Raw genomic sequence first — 11,618 nt, 5'->3', positions numbered from 1 at the left:
TTACTGATAATTGCTGACTTGTAAACTAAGTACTTCAAACTCCATTCTCATAAAGAGACTAGAGGGGTGTGTTTTATCTTAAATACATATATTTTGAATATATACCTGGTGTGGTTGTCTTTTCATTTGGTCATTCAATAGATTATAGACTGGTAAAACAAGCTGCTTTCATTCATTCAAGACGTAGCCTGAAGGCTGCTCTCCATAGCTACCACTAGGATAGCTTTCAATAAAGGTTGTCTTTAACCTATCACCATAAGGGGTTGTTTGGACTGATACAAGGTGCCCACTAGAACTAGTGGACAGCATATATCAGGCCACCTTCTCACAAACATGTTACAGCCATGGCCAAACCTCCTCATATGAGGTTCTCAACCTTCTTCAGGACTTGGATCACTGCATTTCTCTATCTGTTTATTTACATTTATCAGATGGCAGTTGTTGCCATCTAATAAATGTACCTGAAGGTATCCGTGTCACACACACTTGCATGCATTCATATTCATGCCATTTACAGTAGTATTGAATACTCACATTCATCTCAAATAAATGGGGGCTAATTGAGGGTAATCAGCTTCCCTCTATTCTATTGGTCAACATGTTACAGCAATGGCCAAACCTCCTCATATGAGGTTCTCAACCTTCTTCAGGACTTGGATCACTGCATTTCTCTATCTGTTTATTTACATTTATTAGATGGCACTTGCTGCCATCTAATAAATTAACCTAAAGGTATCCGTGTCACGCACACTTGCATGCATTAATATTCATGCCATTTACAGTAGTATTGAATACTCGCATTCATCTTCTGTATCCTCGATTAGTGGGAACCCCTCAGGGTTTTTAATGGCCCAATAGAGGGGAAACTGTGGGATCCCCCTGCAGTCACACATTCTTTAAGAGGGGCTTCCCACTGCATTCTTATGTCTCCAGTATCCTTCAGACATTCTTGCCCCACCAGAAATTAGAAATTGAGCTCAAACACACTCTTTGGCTCGATTTGAAGAACTCATAAGGAAGCTTTATATCTATAATTTTTCCAATGTATTCTCCTGTAACCTCAGCAATGTACCATGTTCCATCACAAAAAGCTCAATCTTTTGTAACTATTCAACACCATTGATAGCATTTGATAAATTTGATGAACTGTTCTTGTGATGTTTGGTTTGACAGTTCCCAAAACTTAATTTTACATTTTTCCTTTCTCCAATCCACCACAACTCCACTTTGTATTGTCTCACTCGGTATTGGTTAAGCCTGGGATGTCCTGTGACTGCACCTTACCCAAATAAATATGAGATGCCTATCTTTTATGCTCCTTGTCTCTCATCCTTTCTCTCAATTGCCATTTCACCCTCCCATTTCTCTTCTTGTATCCTATTCCGTCAATATTTTGTCTGTATTCCTTCAAATTTCTCTTTCGCTTTTGTCACATTTGACACTCACCTCTCCAGGCCTTGCCCAGGAGTGATGGTATCCCACACACACCTCCGTGGAACAGCTTCCAATTGGGCAAGAAGGTGTAACGCAAACCACTGACAACTTTCTGTGTGAAAAAGGCAGCTTTAATGAGTTGGTGGACATACCTCTATAATCTTAGGCAAATCGTCATACAAAACTATGCTCCTCACTATACATCAATATTCAGTACACATTGGCCTAGCCCCACCCCTGACTACCACCCCCCACGGGTCCTCCAACACAAATTCCTGTGTTGTACCTAAATCCTATACTGAATTAACTTCAGGAAACTGTCAACCTTTAACCTCTTGCCTGATGCAAGTGTGAACTTACTAACTCCCTCTTCAAACTGCCACCCCACAACAAACAATACGACCATTTCAAATGAAGAAAAACCTCTTGGCACACTAAAAACCACCTGCACATCAGCGATATTTTCCATTGCAAAAACTCCCCTACCTGTGTACCTGGTGCACCAAAAATCAACCTACACAAAAAGAAAATCCTCAGATCCAAAAAACATTGAGGGAGGTCAGGTGGGGCAGCTAACATGCCCTATATGTACTACCAGCCACTGTGTCACCTCTAACTAAACCTCACCTCTACCACCTGCCTCGCTGTTGTACTCAAACACAGGAACTACCCGTGAGTTGTTTGAAGAAGACGTTTATTCGGCCACAAACCCTGTGACATTGTGCAGCCAGGCACAACATTCTAACTGTCGCAGGCTCTAACAGAAACCAACCAAAAATTCTGTTCAGGTCAGCCATTACATAGACTGCACAGAAATAAACATTACTACACACCCCCTTCTTTCCAAATATAGCAACTTACAAGTACACACACACAGAAACACCCCAAACCCTAAACCCAGTGACACATAAGACAGCATGTAACATACTCACTTCCAAAACAAATAACAGAGAACTTCAATCACTCATTAAAAAGAGTTACGAGTGAGAGATAAACGTTGGATAAGCAGAAACTAACTCATTCACACAAAATCTCCCAACCATCCAGTTGGTATGCACAACCTGACAGCCCTTCCAACAACAGCACAGCTTCCATTGGAACGAGAAACCAAATCACCACCTTCACATCCACCACCAAATCTACCACCCTCATATCCTCTACCTACACTACCACAATCCTGAAACTCACGGTCACTCATCATCAACCAACCACCACACACATCCTGCATTTAATCCTGAATGGGACCTTTACCACGTCTCTGGATCAAAGCACCTCTCCTCAAATTCCTTTATTGAACATTCTTCAACTTCACCCAACTACTTCTCCTTTTTTCCACCTTAAATGGCCCTCCAAACTTCAATAGACCATGGCCATCACCACCAGGTTTCACCTTCACCCAATCCCCACATTTGTGAACCTCTTCACTGGGACACTCATCTTTTGCTTTCCCTCCACACACACCTTCATTTCACGCATTCGTGAAGGGACCAGTTTTCTAAAAGATTGCCCACACCACATCATCTCAAAAGGTGACTTCCCCTTAATGGCATTTATAGTGGTGCATTGATCCCACAACATGTCCTTAATATAATATTGGACAACTAAACCAGCATTGCATGCTATCTGCAAAGTCCCTTTCACCAACCTGTTATTCCTTTCCTCCTGACCGTTTCCCTGGGGGTTGTAAAGAGAAGTGCACACATATTTAACTCCAATGGCGGTCAAGTATTTCTTATCTCTGAACATGTCAACTGAGTACCGTTATTGTCCCTATGGCACAAGGCATACCTTCTTGTCTAAACACTTCCTCTAAAACTGCTACCGCTATGGTGGACCTGGTAGTAAGCGGTTTTGTGAACACTACCTCAACCCATCTTGACTTTGCATCCACCAAAACTGTGGCAAACCTCTCATGTTCAGGTAAAAACGCAAAAGTCCAAATAAAATCTTGTCCCAAACAAAATTAGCCTCACATATATGTTGATTGTCATTGATGGCCCCCAAACCCACCTTCAAACGTTCTTCTGATTTTTTACAAACCTTACAGTCCTCCACCCATGTTTTAACCTGACTGTCCAACTCTAGCCACCAAAACTTTTCTTTAAATCTGTTTCCTGTCAAGGACTTATCCAAATGCCTTGCATGCACCAGCCGGACCAAAATGGATCTTATAGCAATCAAAGGTACAAATCTCTTGCCTCTCATCACCACCTTATATCTTCACAAAGACACTGTAAGAAAAGGTGTCATGACCTGATTGGGCATGAGCTGCTATTACACCGTACTGCCTGCTGCCAGAATGCCATGGGGTCCCTGGCCAACGTGAAACTTCTATCCCGAAATGTTCAAGGGCTCAACTCCCCTAGTGAACGTAGGCAAATATGGTGCTACCTTCTCCAGCAAGACCCCAGTATCACTTTTCTGCAAGAGACGTATCTGCTGAGGAAGGACTGCCGCTGAACGGGCCACACCAGATAACCCTGCCAACATTGGAATACACTGATTCTAAAACACTAGGAGTTGCCATGCTATTCGAAAAGGATTTATTTTCTAAACTAACAAAATTCTCTAAACATCCAGGTAGATGGTTTCTGACAGGTGCAGAGGGGGAAGACTACTCTGACTCTCCTTCATCATTACGACCCTTACCAAGTACAGGACATGTTTCTTCAGAAGGCGCTCAAAGACGAACTAGGCTCTGCTAAAGACGACCTTATAGTGGGGGTGTCTTTAACAAAGTATAGGACCCTGAACTTGACAGGAACACAGCACATTTTCAGGGTATGGGAGCCATGCCGGGATTGCTCAAGAAAGAGCAGACAAATTCTGGTCTGGTAGACGCATGGCGTTCCTCACACCCAGACGTGGGAGATTTGTTCTTTTATTCACATGTACATCTTTCCTACTCCCACATCGACTACATATTCCTTACTCACTCCCCCATGAGAGGCCTGGAATCTACCCGGATATTAGACATTTCATTCTTAGACAACGCACACATCAAGCTTACTTGGACAGAGCGCACGGACACAGCACGTGACCCCCACTCACTGGCGCCTTCCTCCCAAACTCCTTTGCTACCCAGTGGATAAGGCCTTTATCAAAGAAGCAATCTCCAAATATTTCACATTCAATGCCTTACCGGACACCCCTCCCCATGTGCTTTGGAACAGCTTCAAGGAGACTATACAAGGTACCATGCCCTCCATCTCAATAGCCAGAATGCTTGTTCAAAGCTAATTTCACCAAGCAGGTCTGCTCCTTGGAATGCGTAGACAAGCAACACCAGTAGGCAGCTAGCTGTGTTGAGAGTTCAACTCTGGGCACACTGGTTCAGCACAGCTGAGTGGTCTATTCTGGCACTTAAACAAAGCAAAACAAAACAAAAAACTTAGACAAAAGTACTGCGTTGGAGGAAACAAGGTGGACACAGCCTGTCTCTCAGATCACATCACCAATACACTTATTCCCATATCTATCAAATTCATACAGAAGATTCAGTTTGGACTATTGGGGAGTCGGACAAACACTAGCACTTCCAGCCCTACTATCAGCATCTTTATATTAGCAGGGAAAGACCAAACCACCATCAACTTCAATATCCAGGACTGCCCCAGACTACACCTGGACCTCCAATCGGCACTGGACTTGGAGGCCATTGACAGCAGCGGAACTCGGCGAACTCGCAGGGAGCTCCCTGTGGGGGAGACCCTGGACCCACATGGCTTGCCGACCAATTTCCATAATGTCTTTTTCCCTCTCTGAAAGGCCACCTGCTCAATCTCTATCACACTTTCACCCACACCACTGGCCTCACACTAATTATGTCTGCTGCTTAAATCATATTCATCCCCAAATTGGGCAAAGGTCATACTCTCAGCTCATCCTATCTACTAAAAGCGTTGCTGAATACCGATGCTAAGATCTACACAAAATGCTGGCAAACCCTCTTGAGTCCCTACTACCTGGTCTGATAGACCTTCACCAAGTCAGCTTCATAAAGCACATACAAGGCATAACATCAGAAGTCTTGACCATTTAGTGGAAAAGGCCCAAAAACATAACATTCTTGCCGTCCTTCTTCCCTGGACGCTCAGAAGGCATTTGATAGGGTAAGCTAGGCCTTTCTGCATGCTGTCATCTCAAAGGTTGGTCTTGGTCCCAACATGTTCAGCAAAATGATGGTCTTCTATGCAGCGCTTACAGCAACCCTCTGAATAAATAGGCAGTCGACACAGCCCTTTGCACTTTCATGGGCACCCACCAGGGCTGTCGCCTTGCTCTGGTGGTGGAACGCCTGGCTATTCACCTAAGGTAGGCCGAGACCATCAGAAGCATTCCCTTTGGTGGGCACAACCATAAAGTATTAGGGACACATTTAAGAGCTTTGTGGCGCAGGGCAGTGAAGCAAATCACCTTGCTGCACTGTTCTGCATCACAGGGAAAGGGCAGGTATACACTATATTTATCCAATAATGTGCATTCCTGTACTTTTCCATTCCGCTGGCACCATTTTGGAAGCCTGGAACCTACACAGGCACCCTAGCACCACGATGCAAGGGTGCCTATGTTGTAGGTAGAATTGTTTTTGTGCAAAAAGGGCTTCTTCTTGCACAAAAATAATCCTGAGAGGCTTTTTCCTATTTCTATGTGTGCTGCAAAATGCAGCACACATAGGGAGAGGAAAAAACAGGGGGAAATAAAGATATCTCCCGGGGAGGCGTATCTTTTTGGTGCGTTTCCAGGTTTGCCTGTTCTTGTAAATCTGGGAATTCGTAAAAATTTGTGGATGTTGCATGGTAACTCCCAATCTACACCCATGGAAATGCCTCCCTGGTGCCACTGACCAGAATCTGCATGTATCTGTCTCTACACCCAGTCCTGTGCTCTGAGCAGCTCCAGAACGCTTCCATGGTGACAGTACTAAATTTGCAGCCATTTTGAGTCAATGGCAGGTAAATTTCCTATGCAAACCTTAGGCATTTCCCAATGACGCTGCTAAAGTAGCATTTGTAATGTCTTATTTGGGAGGTGTATCCGCTAACTGAGCAATTCCTTAGGTAGAAACAAACGATCCCCTTGTGTTCAACTGTTCTGCTATTAAGGCTGCCATGACTAAGTGATTTGCAAAACATGTTTTTATCCAAGCAAGTGACAATGAGTTATTTAACCCACAACAAGGTTCTAAGGAGGACCTGTTGACTTATATCACTACTTTCAATCGACTGGTGGCAGAAACTCGCAGGTCGGAAGAGAAAGGAACATCCTTATTATATTGAGGGTTAACAGATGACCTTAAAGATTCCCTAGTTGATCTTCCCGATGATTGTGCAGAATTTATTGACCTTGTGGTTAAGATAGATTACAGATTGGGCGACTGAAAGGGTGACCGATCTCAGAGTGACACCAGAGCAATTGTTCTCAAAACTGAGAAGGAGGTATAAGGGGTCACCTATCTAATGAGGGAAAAGGAACGTTGCCGCAAATTAGGCCTATGTGTTTACTGTGGCAAAGCTTGTCATTTCGCTCGGGAATGTTCTGCACAGCCAAAAAAGACTAAGGCTGTGGCTAGTGTAGAGGCCGATCAAGAACAGGGAAAACTAAGGCTCTCGACCGGAAGGGAGATTGTCTCATTGAGAAGCCATACAGATCTCACAATATCTGACCAATGACTAATGATTTAAATAATTCCTTGTCCTTTACTCACTTATTGTTTCATTTATCTTTTGTTCATATATTATTTTCTGTTTATTATTTATATCGTAATTGATTATGACTATAATCGGGGGTCCTCGCACTGGCACTTTTCAATTGTATACTGTGCTGAGGATGGGTATTTCAACTAGTCCACCATGGCAGCTTTGTTTTAGCGTCTTCCGCCATGTCGCCTCTTCCATTATACTATTTTCGAATCTATTTGGGCAGGATTCTTATTTTCGAACCATAACCCTAAATAAGGGTTTGCCCTCTACTAGTATTTCTTATACGTGTTGTTTATTATTTATTCTTTGGTCTACTTGATTGTATTCCAATTTGGGTGTCCTTATATTCAAACTTTGTGGTATGGAGGATGTATAATCCTACCAGTCCATCAAGGCGGCTTTATTTTACCGCCTCCTGATAGTACTATACGATCCGCGACGTCAGGTGACCTATGACGTCAGGTGACCGACTCCCCCTGCGAGTGGCAGAATTTGTATTTTTCACCATGGCTCGGAGCGGTTTTCCTCGCTTTTTGGATCTTTTGGTTGCTTGCTCGGAGGACAGGTTGTGGCTTCCAAGGCAAGAGGAACTCGTGTCTCTGATCTTTTGGGATATATTTGGAGCGTATACTACATTTTATATATATACGCTGAGTCGTTTTTCAATATCTCTTACATACACGATACTTTATACATAAAATTGCGTGCTCTTTTGTTTTGGATATTATTGTACAGTCATACAGTCATGTGATATGAATAGCCTGATAGTGGATGACTATGCTGCTACCGTTATTTTGGGTGGTGTTTACCCTGCATAGCTTCCAGCACAAGAACCACTTTTTATGGTCTTTTCGTTTTTTAGCTGAACTTTATTGAGCACTTAGCATGTAGCAATTACCTAGGCGTTCACTCTAGGATGACTATCTACGATTAGAGGATTGCTTGTATTAGACACTGTTGTGAATGTGGTAATGCCCTGTACGGTCTATCAAGCTGGACTCTCATAGAATTGGCGATCACTATCTGATGGTTGTTCGGGTTTTTTTTGAATATTATTTGCTATACGGATATATACACTATGGTAATACTTTGCCTTTCCTTACTAACTTGGCCAAGTGTATAGTGTATTACCTTTTGATTTCAATGTGAAGGGACTGACCCTGTTGACACGCCCAACTGGCTCATGTTCCATTTTCTGGTCCAGTACCCTATTTTATATCTATCACTGGTCACTTGTATCATTAAATATCAGAAAAACTCGATTTTAGTCTTGGGGTGCTTTTGAGTATTTTTATTCATTCATTATATTTTGTGTTTTAGAATATTGGAATCCTTGATACTTTTGTGCTCGTATTATGGAGCCGCTATTCTGGTCACCTGTACTATAAAGCTACACATGCTGTCGAGGTGACTCTTCCTGTCCTGAACTTTAACATGAGACGAAGCGATATTTTACCTTTACCATTGGTAAGCCTATGTTTATCATTTTTGAGATATTGTCAGTATATCTTACTCTTCTCTTTTTTTCTTCCCCGTTTTTGGAATACTTTATTTGTAATAATTGGCTGCTTCATTTGTTCTCTCTAATATAAATCTTATAGTTTATAAAAAATCTCTCTTAAACAGATACTCGTACCATTTGACTACTGTCTGTGAATTTATATTCTTCAAAACGTGCGGGATCTAACTACGTTGCACCTTCTATTACATTGTCTGATTAACGGAAGCCTGTGTTTTTTTGGTGAGTGTTTTTGTAATTTTTCAATTTACTTATTGGTCGATTACTCTCACTGGGCGTTCAACCTCACATTTGCTGTCTCTTTCGCTTTCCTCCCTGCAACCCCGCCTTCCCCCCCCCCCTTTCCCCCTCCCCCCCCCCTTTTTTTCACCTGTTTTTCTCTCATGCTCTTCTTCTTTTTCTCTTTTTTCTTTTTTCCACCCCTTTTTCTCTTCTCTTACGCGTCTCTCACAAAGAAGCTCGTGGTTATTCTATCTTTGGGGTATGATTCCTTGCCTTATATATAAATCAACTCCTCCTAGCCACTTATTAGAGATATTTACCTGACAATTGGTACTGACGACGTCTGAATGTTTTGTATTTCTTACTGCACCATAGGCGTGTACACAGTACTTTTAGTGTACAAGATATATGTGATATAAATGTGGTTTTGTGTTTTTAAATATTTATGATATAAATGTTGTGATTTTTTTCCTTTTTGGTAAATTTGTCCTTTTTGTGAAGTTCTTGATGTTGTTCACATTTGTACTCTTTAACTATTTAATCTTTTTTGATGTATTGTCTGTCTCCGCTAGTCTTTGAACAATCTAGCTAACAGATAGAATGTAGTGTTGTGTCATGTGATGTTCTGTGGTGTGTTTTGGTATTTAAATGTGGTTATGTTGCATGTTTTCAGCCTTGAAGAAGTTCCAGTGTGGAACGAAACGCGTTGGCTGCGAGTCTTTTTTACAAGAAAATTAAAGGAATATTTCAAAGCTACTGCTTACATTTGGACTTCTTACTGGTGCACCTTCCTCCTTTGCTTTTTTTTTAATAAGGAGGAATTGTCTATGGGCTGGCAGTTACATATATTGCTTACTCTGAATTGGATTTTTTATAAATAGGAAACGTTACTTTGGATTTTGATCCTATGAAGAACGTAAAACTTTTTCTTAGGACTATCTTCGTTACTTACCGCTTGAGCCCTGAGGAAGTCTTATGGAAAATATTGCCTTAGACAAAACACGTGTTGGCTGTATGTTCGGAGGTTGTACGAACTTAGAACAGAACTTATGTTCAATACAATTCATTCAAGAAATACTACAGGATTTGAAAAACTGATTGCTTTGAAAACAGAGTTCTTGTTTAAACAAGTCTTCCAAGATAAACGACAGAAGTTGAAAATAAAGATCGTGGATGAAGATCGGATATTACTTCCATTTTTATACTTGGGTTTGAAAACTTCTATCAACTGTTATAGAGACATATATTTCAGAACATTGCTCAGGGAATTAACATTTGTTTGAACTTTTACAATTGCTTGCAATTGTAAGCTAACAGCGTTGGGTGGTGGCTGTCCTTCCCTTGATGCATATAAATGTAATAATTTGATCTTGGACTTTTCTAACTACTAAATCTTGCGCAGTTTAGACCTCACTACCCGTTAGCAAGTATTAAGGTTTTGATAAGGCACTGAAATCAGGTCTCAAAATATTGAAACTTTAATGACACCTGAAAGGAATACCTTTACCTTTGTGAATGTTAAGAAAACTGTTGAGGAGTAAGAAGTGGCCCATGGGACCACTGCCAAGACTCAAACAAACAAAGAAAGAAAAGGAAACATTTTCTTTTTAAATGTGGACCCATTTTGTTTAAGGAAATGGACAGCATTTAAAAAAAAGTTGACTTCATACAGAATTAGGGTTGTGCTGAACTATAACTGGAGGTCATTTACTATGCCTACATGGGGGGCAAAATTTGCATTTTAACATGTCAATTACTTCCCATGACTTCATGGTCAGAATTTTGAGCTGACTTGGAGCTGCCAATGAGCTAATTTGATAAATCAAGCCCAATCAGGGTTCCAAGAGGCTGGATACATTCATGTGAATGGTTCCATCCAGCAATGGGTGTGCACGAATCAGAAGAATAGATCAATCTCTGGAGGGTGAAGGATGAGGACCACAGGACCTGGGTTCTTACCCTGGACAATGGTATCACAAAGTGCCTGAGATGAGGTCCCGCAAGCTGAGAAACACCTCACTGCCTACTAGGGCTCAGAAGCTCTGACCGTGCCCTGGGTCAGAGCTCTGACAGGTGTGGGGTGTAAGCACCAGGCCCTGGGCTCCATTCTCTGACATGCTGTGTCCCAAAGCACCTGGCACAGGGAAGGTCTCCCCTGCTTGCTTGGGTAAAGACGCTCTGACCAGGCCCCAGGTCAGATCTCCGATAGGCCTTTGGGAGGTATCCCAGCCCTCAGCTCCCTTTCCGTGTCTGCCATGTCTCAAAGTGCCAAGGAAGAGGTCCTGCATGCACAATAAGTTCTCCCCTGCCTGCCCAAGTTAAGAAGCTCTGACTGGGCCCTAAGTTGGGCCTCTGTCAATCCCAGCTTGGAAGACTCCCATCCTGGACTCTGTTCTCCATTCTGCCCTGTCCCTAATTGTCAGGACAGGGTCCCACCGGTCTGGTAAGGCCTACCCTCCCAGCCTGTGAAGCCCAAAAAGGTCTACCCTGCCTGTCCAGGCTAAGAGGCTCTGATCAGGCCCGGGTCAGAAGTCCGGCAGGCCTGAGAATAGGACCCCTAACCCTGGGTATCATTTCCTGGCCTTCCAAGTCCTAAATTTACTGGGACAGACTCAAGTTGGTCTGGGAAGGCCTTCCTTACCTGCCTGGGCTTTGAAGTTCTGATGGAGCCCTGGACCAGAACTCCTTCGAGCCCTGGGGTAGAAGAACCCAGCCTGGGCTTCCTTACCCGGTCCAACATA

The sequence above is a fragment of the Triturus cristatus genome, chromosome 7, assembly GCF_964204655.1.
Source record: "Triturus cristatus chromosome 7, aTriCri1.1, whole genome shotgun sequence".
Taxonomy (NCBI): Eukaryota; Metazoa; Chordata; class Amphibia; order Caudata; family Salamandridae; genus Triturus; species Triturus cristatus.
This window is presented reverse-complemented; position numbering follows the sequence as displayed.